A 10,095-nucleotide genomic window follows, 5' to 3' on the forward strand; every position below is an offset into this window, starting at 1 on the left:
GTAGTCTGTCCTCTCTGCTGCTTTTAGTTCCCCTTGATGTTTGTTGTCCTGGTTAATGTCACATTGAGAACTTTGAAGGGTACCTGTTCTGACATTCTGAATCATAAGTTATTTTGAGGCTCAGGATGACAGAACTATGGAGGCTGAAGGGCTTGAGCAACTGACAGGAAGTGAGGCTAAGGGGAAACTAAGTTGTGGGCAGTTGTGTTATTAAGCTTGGGAATGTTGGGAGCTTTGTCACAGCCATGATGATAACTAGACTGACACTGCTCTCTGCAGCTTTGGGCAAGCCCTTAGAAGAATGCAAAGTTGATTCTAGTAAGGAAACAGCCCCTCCAGCTTAGCTCTAATTGGAAATAATGAGTCAGTCTAGAGAACAAGAGCTCAAGACTCAAAACTCCAGAACTTGTGCCTTCTTGATGGGTGGTGTGGAAGCTTCCTTCCACGGAGGAACCACCAAGGGTGAGGAGAGAGGCTGGAGGTGGTTCTGCAAGTGTAGTGTCTCCATTGCGTTTGGGGTGCTGCTTTTGGATGGCTCCAGCACCCGTGTGTTTGTAGCTTTCAGTTGTCCTTCACTGCTTCCCTTCCTTGCCAAGTTAAATGTTTTGTTTGCTCTAAGAGTATCTTACACCAAACTCACGGGGCTGAGGCAAGTGGGGTTACAAATGGTACATTATGTGGTCAGTGGTCTACAATTTACCTCGAGAGGAAGGTGTATCTTCCAGACTGAAGAGGTCTGACAATTGGTAGTTTTAACTACCAGGTTGGTAGTGAGGATGAGATTAGCCTGCAGTTGTGAGACCCTCTATATATAATGTTCAGGAACCAACCTGCTTTCTTTTCGACATACCATTGTCAGTGAGGTCATTTGCCATAGGGATACTGAACATAGGTAGCCAACCGCATCCTTCATTTGCCAAGTTAACTATGTGCACCACCAGTCCCTGCTCCTGACACCTAGGGGAAGGTAAGACAATAGGGTGTATTTTATTTATGTCTTAGCTCCTGGAGTGGCTAGCAGGTTGGGACATGGTGGCAGTCTTCAGCCAAACTTGGTATAAGAACCTGGATCCTGGAAGGTTTCCAGAGGTAACGGTTAAGTGACATTATCTGGCTCAAACTCTCATTCAAGGCCATGAAAAATGATTAAGCATGTATATGAGGGAGTGGCCATTACACCATGGGTCAGGGGAAAGAGAGATGAGATGGAAATCCTCTGTGTGACTGGTGGTTTCAGGCAGTTGTCCTTTATTCCTGCTGTTCTTACAGGAGAAATTCCATTCTGGACAGAGGTCAGCAAGGACAGCTGACTCAACACAAGCTCTCCTGAAGCCCAAAGCTCTACACAGCTGTCCCTCTGTCCTCCAGACTTTCCTCCTATGCCAGACCTGAGGCCCTGTCTCCCAGTGTCTTCAGGCTGGGAGTGAGGTTGTAAGACCTGCTGGAGCAGAAGGTGCTTGGAAAAGCCCTCGGGAAACAACCCAAGGAAGACTGCCAGGCTGAGGGCTTTTCTCATTCATTATTTTGGTTGAGTAAAAGAAAATGTAGAGAATTAGAGATTGAACAGTAGATCAAGTGTCCTTGTCACATGCTGAGTTTTTCCACACAGAATACTTGAACTGTTTGACTGCTCATCAGGCATGATAGATTACAGCAGGAGAGGGCTAATGAGCTAGTATTTGAGCGGTGTACTGGGTGGGAAAGGGGGCCAGGCCAGGAGTCCAGACTGGTTCCTGCTCCTCAGTCTCTAGGCAACAGGAGCCATAGAGCAACAGAGGGGCTTACCATTTGGACCTCCACCCCTCCCTCTATATCAGGTACAAGGGCTGGCTTGAGTAGTGAGTGTTTGTTAAAAATGCTTAGCTGTTCACTCCAGTGTTCACCTTGTAGCTTGGAGTAGGACATTTATTCATCTGAAATTTTAACAGCTTTGAGGCTTGGACTGAGTTCACAAAGGTCCTTTCTGCCTATGTCTCTTATGCAACACATCTTGTCCAAAAGAAGCTTGCAAATGATAATGCTACAACTATTGCTAACAAAAATTCTGAGCACAGAACTAAGGAGGTGCTTAATGGGTAAAGTGCTTACTGTGCACACATGGGGACCTGAGTTCAAATCCCTATCACCTACGTAAAAGCTGGGCGGAAGTGGGTGCCTGCCTAGAACTCTAGTGCCAGGGAAGCCACAGGCAGATTTCTGGGAGTACTCCCAGCCTATGCCTAGATGATGAGGAATAGGTTTAATGAGAGTCCCAGTCTCAAAAAGTAAGGTGAAGACTAAGAGAAGATCTGAGGTCTACCTCTGGCCTCCATATCTACATGCACAGGTAAGCACCTGTAAATATATACATAATAGTCATGAACACATTTATTGAGGTTATACTGGGATCTGAGTCTAGGAGAGAGGCACTATAATCCCCATTTTGCAGATGAAGAAGTTGAAGTTTACAGGGAATTGAGGTAGCACAGTCAGCCTGATGAGCTAAGGAAGGTCATGCACATTCATTCTAGCCACAACAACCCCTGCTATAACTTATTAGAGTTTCAGGACCCTACTCAGCCAACTACTGGAAAGAGAGTGGGGCCCTGGATTTTAACAAGCCTGGCAGGGGCATCTGGTATGGAGTAAAGATAAGGGTACGGGGCTGAGGGAGACATCTGTGGAGGCCAGTAATGGGTGCTTTTGATAGCCACAATCCTGAATCTTCCTTGGTGGAATAAAAGTGGTCCCTCCGGCTGACTCCCACAAGGGGGCACTGTGGGTTCAGGCTTGGAATCACCTGCTTTGTTGTCAAGGCTGCTGCTCTGGGAAGCCTGAAGAAAGCCTGCTGCCAGATTAATAGAGGGGTCAGCCTTTCTTCTTCCGGGAAGGTCTGCCGGGGTGGTAATCTTGTTTACAGGATTCAGCCCTCGTAGTGAAACTGAACCTGGAGGGCTTGCTGCTGTTCACATAGGCATGGCGAGCAATGTCTACCCATCCATGGGGCAAGGTCTCTGCAGATCCTCTGCAAACAACATTCCCCTTTTGTAGCTGCCTGACTGGCAGCTTACCTTTCCTTTGAAGAGCGGAGCACTAGAACCCCAGTAGCCGATTATGGCTCAGCTTTCAGCATCCTTGCGTGTCATAGTGCTGTCTTGTTCGGATGGGGACCAGGAACTATCTTCAAGTCTTTGCTTTGTGATTTGGGACAGTTTTCCTTCACCTCTGGGCCTCAGTTTCCCAGCTAGGTTGAGGGGAGTAGCTTTGATTAGGTGGCTGTCAGCCACTCTTTCTCTCAGTGTCTAAAAATCCTGCCCTGGGGAAGAAAGGAGGAAGCCAACAGACCTTTCTCTGTTTCCTAGTCTACCCCAAAGTGAATGAACCATGGTTCAAACATGTCCTCCCCTTGTACAATAGAAGCTTCTGACATGTAGATCCTCTGCTCTCAAAAATAAGTGTAAGTGCACACACATGCAAATAAATACATACAAATCCTGCCCCAGGGAACTGGGGAAGAGCCCAACTCCTGCTTTGAAAGACATGTGATTTGAGGGGGCTGCGGGAGCTATGACATGACATCCATCTCTGGTGTTCATTTCAGTAAGCCTTTCCAGGGACTTGCAAGGCAGTAAGGTGGAACCTACCAAATTGGATTTTTTTTTCAGGTCCTTAGACACCCAGGATTTGCCTCTATATAGATTTCTATTCTGTGCATTTGGAAGAAGGAAAGATTTACATCATGGTCTCCTCTTGGCTGCACTGTGTATTTCTTCAGAAAATACATCGCCTCAGAGTGACTTCAGCGTTTCCCTCCTTAATGCAGGGACTGTGTCTTATGTTGACAGTGGCTGGACACTCAAGCAGTTGAGTGCCCAGTTAGGCACTGAGCCTCTGGCATTGCCCAATATGAGCTTATAAAAGTACCCAATACCAAGGGAGAGTCTAGCCCTCTGCTGATTGCCACCATGCCTGATGATACGCAACGTTTGGTTAGAAATTGCCCATCCCACCAGCAAGACCACTGAGCTGTAAGCCTCCACACTAGAGGGCACATGTTAAACAAGGTATCTGCTTTCCCAGAGAAGCAAAGGGAATTTTTTTTGGCTGATCTAGTCCCTCCACAAAAGTGTGGAGAGAAGTGTCAATGACTTGCTGAGGTCTCTGAATTTGTTAATGGTGAGAAGGGGACTGGGCTTCAGGCTGCTTCGCCCATAACTCATGCCCCTCCTGACAGCATGTGTCATTTGAAGAAGCTCAGGTACATTTATACGTACACAAACATTAATTACCCCACCCCTGCACACAGACATCCCCTCAATACACACTTGCTTGTGGTGCTGAGATGGAACAAGCAGGGAGAGAGAATGCTTTATCCGAGCTGCCCCTCAGCCCCTTTCCTTACATCCTTGAATTCATGAAGCTCCATGGTACCTTTTCCATGCTCTCTAGATCATTGTCCTGTGTCATCCTGCACAGTCTGTCACAAGCACAGAGGTGACCCCTGGGAGGATGAGGCTTGACATATCAACTCTGGTGCTTTCTAGGCCATAGATTCAGTGGGCTGGGAGGAGATCTTGGCTGCAAGTAACTTAGATTCAGTGTAAAGAGCTTTGAGTAGGCAGGACACTTAGCACTCATATATGTGAAGTCTTAGGCTTGGATGCAGCATTTCCCTAGGGTCAGCAATGGCCCAGATAGTTTTTCTTCTTCACTATCTCATATGAGTGCTGTGCTGTGGCATGTACAAATCACAGGTGGGCTAAGAACTAGGGAAGGAAACAAGAGTTCAGCATAAGAGGTCTTAGGAGAGCTTCATTACAGATGACTAGGTGAAGGATCCAGTTCCCCCAACATCAGCACATCTGGGAGAAGTCATACCTTCTCCACATAGGTCAGCTCTACCCTAAACCATCAGTGGAGAATGGCTTAGGGACCAGTACCAGTCTCTGCTGTGGCAGAAGGAAAACAATGGATGCTTTTTCTTTGGGGGAGGAGGTCCCTTTGACCAGAGACCTCTGGAGCATGAGGGGTTTTTATTAGAAAACTGACTGGAATTTAGCAGAACTGAAAAACAGACAGTGCTGGAGGCTTCCTTGGGATGGATGCAAGAAAAATCCCTCTAGAGCATGAGCAAGCTTTATGCTCCAGTTTCTCTACATCTTCTCCAACACTTGTTAATATCTGTAGTGTTGATTTTAGCTGCTGAACAGAGTGTGAAGGGGTAAGCTAATTATGATTTTGGTGTTTTTGACACAACGTCTTACAATGTTACCCAGACTGACCTCTAACTGGATATGTAGCTGAAGGTAACCTTGAACTTCCAACCCTTCTGCCTCTACTTCCCAAGTGCTGCCATTATAGCCCTCTATGTTTTATGTGATGCTGGAGAGCAAATCCTGGGTTTCATGTATACTAGGGAAGCACTCTACCAAGTGAGCTACATTTCCAGCTCTGTTTTGTTTGTTTGTTTGAAATAAGATCTTATTGTATGATTCAAGTTGGTCTTGAAATCACTACATAGCTATCTTAGTTCCTGTTCTATTGCTCTGAAGAGACACCATGACCCAGGCAACTCTTATAAAAGAAACCATTTAATTAGAGTTTGCTTACAGTTTTAGAGCATTAGTCCATGTTTGTTGTGGGAAACAAGGCAGTTATGATACTGGATCAGTAGCTGAAAGCTTTCAATCCCCACTCACAGATAGCAGGCAGAAAGAAACAGTGAGCCTGTTATGAGCTTTTGAAACCTCAAAGCCTATTCCCAATGACACACCTATTCCAACAAGGCCACACCTCCTCTTCCTTCCCAAACAGTTCCACTAACTGAGGGAACCAAGCATTTAAACATGTGAGTTCATGGGGGCAATTCTCATTCAAATCCTTACAGTTGCCTCAAATGGCATCGGATATGTGATCTTCTTGCCTTAACCCGTCTAGTGATGGATTACAGGTGTCTGCCGCATAGTTGGTTTATGATTGCCTCTTTTTGGTGTGTATGGGTACTCTAGGGATCAAAACTGGAGACTTATTTCTCTTAGACAAAGACTATATTATAAACTAGAACTAAATCTCCAGCCTTCATTATAGTTTTCATTTATGTTTCATAATAACTAATGGTTTTGCAAGGCATGGGAGCACACACCTTTAATTCTAGAACTCTGAAGGTATGGGCAAGTATATAACTGGGAGTTTGAGACCAGCCTGTTCTATATAGCAAGTTCCAGGACATCCAGAGCTTCATAGAGGGACCTTATCTTAAAACAAACAGACAAGTAAACAAAGCAGCCCAACTAATAGCTTTGACCATCTTCTCATGTGTTTATGTGTTATTCTATTGTCATTTCTGTGGCTATGAAAAATACCCTAACAAAAACAGCTTTGGAGGGGAAAGAGTTTCTTTTAGCTCATTATTCTAGGTTCAAGTCCATCACTTTGGGAAGTCACAACAGCAGGAGCTGGAGACCGATATTTATATCACATCTACAGGCAAGAGCAGAGAGAAATGAATGCATACATGCTCAATTGCTGTTTTGCTCTTATCTAGTTTCATACTGTTCAGGGTCCCCTGTCTAGGGAATGGTGCCACCTACAGTAGGCTGGGTCTTCCTACATCAATTAACGATCAAGATAATCCCCACAGATATATCTTAAGACTCTCTTTCCCTATGATTCTGGGTTGGCAGGTTGACAGTTAAAACTAAGTAACACATAAACCTTTAAAACATCCTTTTGAAATCCTTTTCTCAATATAAAATTAGGTTGTGGTGTGTGTGTGTGTGTGTGTGTGTGTGTGTGTGTGTGTGTGTGTGTGGTGTAGGGGACAGAACCACACACATGCACATGTTAGCTAAATTCATTACTACTGAGCTACAACCCTTGTGAGATGGGCATCCCCACATCATTTGTTTGTTTGTTTGTTTGTTTGTTTTGAAACTGTCTGGCTGAATTAACTGGGTTGACCTTAGGCTACTGTACAACCCAGACTGGCCTAAAAGTCTCAACTTCACTGCCTTAGCCCCCAGAGATTACATGCCAACCAACCCAATCAGTGTTCCTATCTGAGAGAAAAGCAAACTAAAATTGAGAATTTAAGACACTAGGAGTCACTTAATAGGTGTCTATTGATGTCCCATCCCATGTCTGCCCTTCCTCCCAAACCTCCCATGGGTGGACTCCTCTAAGCGCTGTGACTCTCTGTTCTAAGAAGTCCCAATTACTTAGATCTCCCCCTGGGGGTGTTTAGAGGTGTGTTATCTAGATCTCTCCAATGCAGACGCAAGGTCCCAAATCTAAATGTAGGTAATGTAATACCTTGCTGTGATTTCATGTGAGCTGAGTGTACAGCTGTCTGCCTTAGAAGAACATGGGCTCCTGGAGCAAGGGCCAGGACCTGCTCTTCTGTCCTGTCTTATGGGTTTTCTGGGAGTTATATCTGGCTTTGAAATTACAAGGAGAATCCATGCATAATAGAGTGTCAAGGGGTCTTGACTTCTGATCATGGCTGTGTGTGGTCTGTTAGCATGTGAGGGGCTTTTACTTGGGAGTGAAAAGACGCTCGTTTTATTGGCCATGGCTATCCTATAGGAAAAGCCTAAAAGTAGTACTGGGCATGGGAAGCATGGGAATGGGTGTGACTAGACAATAGGCCACTTGTTTGTTTTTGAGAAGAGGTCTCATGTAGCTCAGTGTGTCCTTTAGTGCAATTTAGTGAGGAAGACGATCTTAAACTACTTCTTTTCCTAAGATTTATTTATTTCTGTCTATGAGTGCTCTATTTACATATATGCCTGCATGACAGAAGAGGGTATCAGATCCCATTATAGATGGTTGTGGGCTACCATATGGTTGCTGGGAATTGAACTCAGGACCTCTGTAAGAAGAGCCAGTGCTCTTAACAGCTGAGTCTTCTCTCCAGCCAGATCTTGAACTTCTGGTCCTCCTACCTCCACCTCTCAAGTGCTGGGATTACAGATACATGCTACTGTACCAGGGTGTTATGCAAAGTAGGCAAACATTCTCCCAACTGAGAGCCCCGAACCCAGGAGCAAGTTCTTAAAACTCAAAGGTAATGGAAGAAGACAGGAACTTCCTGTCCCTGCAGGATGAGCAGAAGCTGGCTGCTTCTGTGCTGGGACACTCTTAGTGCCTCTCCCAGCCTTTTGTGAAGTGTAGACTGATGTGGGGGGCACTAGGGTTTCTTTCGGCCCCCAAAGCCTGTATGTCATGGGTTCTGATTTTATAGGGACTTCCTGTCCATGCAGCTGAGACTGCTTCCAGCCCAGCTTTGTCATGTCTCACTGATCCCGAGGACTAAATTTGGAATTTAATAATAACACTTTGGATTTATGTACCCTGTTTCCTTGGAGGCGCTTCATCCGTCATCCCATTAATTCTCGTAACGTCCCTGGGCGGAAGGTGAGTGAGCAGAGAGATGAGAAAGGATCTCTCTCTGGCTTCTACACATCCTGAAGGTGAGAGGAGGTGCCTGCCTCAGAAGCAAACTGGGGACTGTAGTGTGCCCTGCCTTGTTGTCCCCTGGGCTGGCCCTCTCAGGAACAGACTGCCTTTGGGTAAACTGAACATCTTTCAAAAAGATGTTCTTGTCTCAGGCAATCTGTTGGTAGTTTAGTGCCACAAAGCAAAACGAAACTTTAAGACCTACCTATTGTGCACAAGTTCCTAGGTGTAAGCTATTATGTTGTATCATGAAGCCTGAACCTCAAGGTACAGTGGGAAGGCCACTGTGTCTACTTTACCAGAGGAGGCAAGCCACAGACCTCACGATGGTTTCCTTGAAGAGAGAGGAGCCTTGCAGTCTGGTGCTGAAACTTCCAGTTGGTTTTCTTAACCAACCAGACAGCATGCATCTGGATGCAGAGCCAGGGAGCAGGAGAGGTGGCGGCCTCCCCTGGAGGGAGCTAATGGAACCCAGTGGCTGGGGAAGTTGAGCAGAAATGGAAGGGAAGCAGCCAGTGGAGTGCGGTTCTTTTTCTCATCGCTCTGACCAAGTATTTGGCAAAAGCGCTTAAGGGAGGAAGAGATTACTTTGCCTGGCAGTTTGAGGGGAAATAGTCCATTATGGTGGCGAGAGTGATGAGGATGGTCACATTCTGTCTCCAGCCAGGAAGTAGAGAGAGAAGAATCCTGCTGCTCTGTCTGTTTTCTCCCTTTTATTCATCCTGGAACCCCAGCCTGTGGAAGAGTCAGCCCAGATCTTAGGATGAGTCTTCCTGCTTCAATTAAGTCAATCTAGAAACGTACTCCTAGACATGACCAGAAGTTTGTTTTCTAGGTGATTTGAGATCTTGCCAAGTCGACAATCTATATTAGCCATCTCAACAGCCTTGTTAGAGAGGTGGGCTGGCTCTATCTACTCTAGAGCATGCTGTCAATGCTTTTTCTACTCAGATTTTCAGGGCAACCAACTTCTATAATCCTCCCAGGCACTGTCACTTCAAGCCTGAACAACTGGGATTCAAGCTGGCTTGGACATTCATTCCAGCCTGCAGTTGGGAACCTCTTAGTTGAACTTCAGAAACCCAGGGCAACAGACTATAACTGGCAGATGTTTTTTAAAAACTACCTGGTACTGCACAATGCCTGCCGTTTCCCCTTTGGAGGTGAAGGGATCGTGTTTGGGAGCTGCAGATGTGATACAGGCCTCTTCAGGAAGAGTGGGAAGCACAAACCTGGAGATGTGCTGTGCTGGGCCAGAGAATGTACGGGAAAGAGGCTGGGGGTGTGGATGTGGGCAGGGCTGACTGTGCAGGGGCTGTAGCAGCTCTTTACAGGACGTGCTAGGACTGGAGGAGGCATGCGAGGCAGGAGTGCGAGCCATTATGTGTGCATCGTAGAAAGTCCTGGGTCAGACACGGAACCCCTGGGGTTCTGTTTTCATTTGCTTCCTGCTTCTCTTCACTGCTCTGTGGAGGGTGACCCTTCACCTGACTGGACAGAAAGCCTCATTTCTCTGCAACCTGGAGCCCTCCTCTTATGTTCATTGGTATTGTCTCTTCTTTCGCATCTGGAGTCCAGCTGCTTACCACCCCATCGCTCAATTCTTGTCTAAGCCATTGACACATGTTCTTACCCATGTCATTTCCATACAGTGTTACT

This window comes from Rattus norvegicus, chromosome 16, assembly GCF_036323735.1.
Source record: "Rattus norvegicus strain BN/NHsdMcwi chromosome 16, GRCr8, whole genome shotgun sequence".
Lineage (NCBI taxonomy): Eukaryota > Metazoa > Chordata > Mammalia > Rodentia > Muridae > Rattus > Rattus norvegicus.